This window comes from Triticum urartu, chromosome 2A, assembly GCF_056163025.1.
Source record: "Triticum urartu cultivar PI428250 chromosome 2A, HENAU_Tu73, whole genome shotgun sequence".
NCBI classification, from domain to species: Eukaryota; Viridiplantae; Streptophyta; class Magnoliopsida; order Poales; family Poaceae; genus Triticum; species Triticum urartu.
This window is the reverse complement of record NC_141874.1, coordinates 702,947,642-702,952,163: the sequence shown is the minus strand read 5'-3', so window position 1 is coordinate 702,952,163 and position 4,522 is coordinate 702,947,642. Positions and strand designations below refer to the sequence as shown.

General features: G+C 42.9%; 1 pseudogene; it reads left to right on the top strand.

The window, feature by feature from the left end:
• The first annotated feature begins 361 nt into the window (after nt 1-361).
• Nucleotides 362-3,431, top strand: LOC125538016 (G-type lectin S-receptor-like serine/threonine-protein kinase B120; annotated as a pseudogene).
• Nucleotides 3,432-4,522: the final 1,091 nt, after the last annotated feature.

Sequence of the window (4,522 nt, the reverse complement as noted above, 5' to 3'; positions counted from 1 at the left end):
CGGCCGTGACTCTCGCGAAAGCACAACCGTGCCTCTCACGGAAGCAAAACCGTGACTCTCGCGAAAGAAAAAAACAAAAAATGCGTTTTTTTCCGTTTCCAAAAGACACGGCCGTGACTCTTACTAAAGCACAAGCGTGCCTCTCACGAAAAAAAACCGTGACTTTCGTGAAAGAAAAAAAAGAAAACGCGTTTTTTTCGCGCAAATTTTTTTTAAAATTTTTTTGATCAAAAAGCTAAGGAAGACCGGGGGAAAACTAAAACATAAAAATAACCCGGAAAAAAACTATTTAAAAAGCCAAAAACCCGTGCGAAAAAAAAACAAAATCCGAAGGAAGCGTCCAGAACGCGACACGTGGCGAATGGCTGAGAGCGCGCCAAGTGACGCTGATTGTTGCGAGGCTCCCGAGGGAGCAACTAGTTAACGAGCGCTCCTTCTCTCCGGATGGCTTTCCCCCGGCAACACCATCGTCTCCAAGGGCGGGGACTTCGCACTCGGCTTCTTCTCCCCGGATGGCTCCAACACGAGCTTGTACCTTGGCATATGGTACCACAACATGCCCGGCCGCACCGTTGTATGGACCGCCAAGCGCGATGATCCAATCGCCGCCGCTTCGTCTCCGACGCTCGTCATCACCAACAGTTCTGACATGGTGTTGTCGGACTCCCAAGGTCGCACTCATTGGGCCGTGAAGAACAACAGCATGGGCAGAGTTTTGATCACCCGACGGACACGCCCCCCCCCCCCCCCCCCCCCCCCCCCAGGTAGTATTGTATTGAGCAAGAAGGGCCATGTCGTTTGGCGCCTGATTGCTTCTAAGGGCCTCAATGACATGTCAACTGGAGTCTTTTCTATGAGCCTTGATCCTAGCTCTGACCTTCAGTTTTTCATTTGGAATGGGACAAGGCCCTACCGCTGCCTCTCTATCTTCAATGGTAACATGGCGGTTGGCAACATATACCAGAATACTGTCTTGTATGAAGCCATTGTTAGCACAGGGGATGGGTTCTATTATGATTTTAGAGTCTCTGATGGCTCACAGTATGCACATCTTACGCTCGACTACATGGGTGTGTTGATTCTGAGATTGAACAACCGCTCATTTTGGACTACCATCACCGCACCCCCTGCTAGCTGTGACATCTACGCTTCATGTGGCCCGTTCAGCTATTGTGACTACACGGCGGCTGTCTGTCGTTGCCTCGATGGGTTTGAGCCCTCTGGTCCTAACTTTTCAAGCGGATGTAGAAGAATCGAAGAGCTGAAATGCAGCAAGCGAAGTCATTTCGTGACCTTACCTAGGATGATGGTCCCTGAAAAATTTTTACGTGTCCACAACAGAAGCTTTGGCTAGTGCATGACTGAGTGCAGCAACAATTGCTTGTGTACAGCCTACTTTAGCACTAATGGTGCTATGGCCGACCAGTCACGGTGCTTGGTTTGGACAGGTTAGCTTATCGACACAGGAAAGTTTAGCGACCATGGCGAGAACCTGTACCTCCGGCTTGCCAACTCTCCTGGTGTGCACCAACTTATTCTAGCTTCTAGCCTTATATTAGCATGGCACTTAATGTTGTCAGATAAACACCAAAATTTAATCGTATAGCAGTAATGGGCAAATACTTTTTTTGCATCCAACTACTTTGGTGCAAGCGTAATCGATAGATCTCTTTTTACCATAAGCATAGCAGTAATTCTAGAGGGTTATGTGTAGCACTTTATTCGATCCATGGTTCTCTCATGGCTGTAAATTAGCGATGGGCAAACTTTCCATTTTGCAGTTCAAAAGAATAACAAATTGGTAAAGATTGTACTACCAACCATGGCATGCGTGCTGATACTTGCATGTATAGCCCTTGTCAGCATATGCAAATACAGAGGTAGACTGAAAAACGACCCTTATTTTCAAAATTCTACTTCATTTTATGAGTGTTAATAACAAAAGTATTAATCTTTAGCAATCACATGGCAGAAGAAGGAAATACACAAGGGGCTGATGCTAGGATACCTTAGCTCGTCCAGTGAAATGGGTGGTGAACATGTCGAGTTTCCATTTGTTAGCTTCGAAGATATTGCTGCTGAAACGGATAATTTCTCTGAATTTAACCAAATTGGAAGTGGAGGTTTTGGTAAAGTTTACAAGGTAGCAGAAAGCCTTGCACCCACAGTTATAGTAGCACGTGCTCTGTTTTTGAAGAATAATTTTATTTGTGGAAACAACTGCTTTCATTGTTTAACAATTCAGCATGATGCAAACATGTAGGGACTGTTGCAAGGTGACAAAGAAGTTGCTATCAAAAGGCTTAGTAAGGGTTCTGCCCAAGGGATAGAGGAGTTCAAAAATGAAATAATTCTAATTGCGAAATTGCAACACAGAAATCTTGTTAGACTTCTTGGTTGTTGTGTTTATGGAGATGAGAGGTTACTTATCTATGAATACTTACCTAACAAAAGCTTGGACACATTTCTCTTTGGTATGTTCAGACTTCTGATGCATATTACATGTTTTTGATTTACCAAAAGAACATCACTCAGTACTAATGATGTATTTCATTCATCTTTGCAGATGATACAAGACAATATGTGCTTGATTGGCCCACACGCTTCAAAATAATTAAAGGGGTAGCGAGAGGGCTTCTTTACCTCCACCAAGATTCAAGATTAACTATAATTCACAGAGATCTCAAACCAAGCAACATCTTGTTGGATTCCGAAATGACTCCCAAAATATCAGACTTCGGTATGGCGAGGATCTTTGGTGGAAACAAACAAGAGGCAAACACTACCCGGGTTGTTGGGACATAGTAAGTTATTCAATGCAGTAGCTACATCTCAAGGTTCTAATTTCTGTTGTCTAGTTTATCCCAAATTATGCACCTCTTGCTGAATTGTCTAAAACAGTGCTTACATGTCGCCTGAATATGTGATGGGAGGTGCCTTTTCTATAAAATCGGACACCTATAGCTTCGGTGTTCTCCTCTTGGAGATTATAAGTGGATTGAAGATCACCTCCCAGCAACTCGTAATGAACTTTGTCAGCCTTACAGCTTATGTAAGTATAGATAAATTCTTAGAATCTCAATATATCAAACATAGTAACTTGATCATAAGTTGGTTCTGTTGGCTTAGGCATGGAGACTATGGGAAGATGGAAAAGCAACAGAACTGGTGCACTCTTCAGTTACTGAGAGTTGTTCACTTGATGAAGTTCTATGGTGTATCCATGTCGGACTCCTGTGCGTTCAAGACTGTCCGAATGATAGGCCACTCATGGCATCAGTTACTTTTATGTTGGAGAATGGAAGTGCACTGCTCCCGCTCCAAAGCAACCTGTATATTTTGCTCTAAGTACTTACGCAGACGATGAAGGAAGGGAGATTACAACAAATTCAGTGAATGCAGTGAGTATCACAACAGTTGATGGACGTTAGAGATCTTAGTACAACATAATTGTATACTTTATGTTTGCTCTCCGTGAACTGATTTTTTGTGTGGTTATTTACAATAACTTGTATATGAGTTTATTATATAATAAAAGTTGTGATTAACATAGGGGGACCGTCCTCACCCCTACCCCTGCCCTGCAACTCAATATGCCGTACTAAATGTATAGTGCCTTCAGATTTTTTTTTTGTTGATAAAAGAGTTTAATCAGATTTTTTTTTACTTTCAGAAGCCATACATGATATAATATCCTAATAAACAAGACAATCACCTTCTGCTGTTTGATAAGTTAAAAAAAATGTGTCCAAAACATTACAAAATACTATAGTCATGATTTAGTTCATGTAACTGTAGCACACACCATTTGATTCATTAAGCAAATTGTGCGCTTCATGTCACTGTGGCAAACACCATTTGTTTCATTCAACAAACAAATTGTACACTGAACTCAAGATGCCCCCCTTTGCACCTCAACCAAATAAGATATGCTAAAAATTCAGTTCAGAACATGAATCCAAATGCGGGTTAGTACCTTTGCTCAAGCCTGGACTATGAAGGCATCTTGTGTCCTGCTCCACCAGTTCGTTGAACAGGACCTGGGCAGACCTGCTCCACCATTTTGTAGAGCTGACGGTGTTTTGCTGTGCTAAATTTCCTTGGATTCAACGGACGGCCGGGCTGCCACTGCGCCACCACTGGTTGAGTCGGTTGCTTCCTCCGAGGCATGTACACCTCGACTGACGCGCCATAGCTTTCCTCAGTGGCGATGCAGCTTTCCTTAGGCCCTTCCCAGTGCTCCAAGGTGCACAGGTGCTAAGCATATCACATAAGCAAAAAATGACATGGCACAATAATTAAGGAGGAGAGAGAGGACTTTGGTGACCCCAGAAAGAACCAATGTCAAGCGCGTGAACTTAGGCAAACCACTTAAATGAAACAACTTGACCAATACATGAAAGACTTTGGCCTCCTTTGGTTCATAGGGCAAAAAAATCATAGGAATAGAAAAGTCGTAGGAAATGAGATGACATGTATCAAAAATCCTATGAATAGAAATAGGAAAAGAGCCCTTTGATGT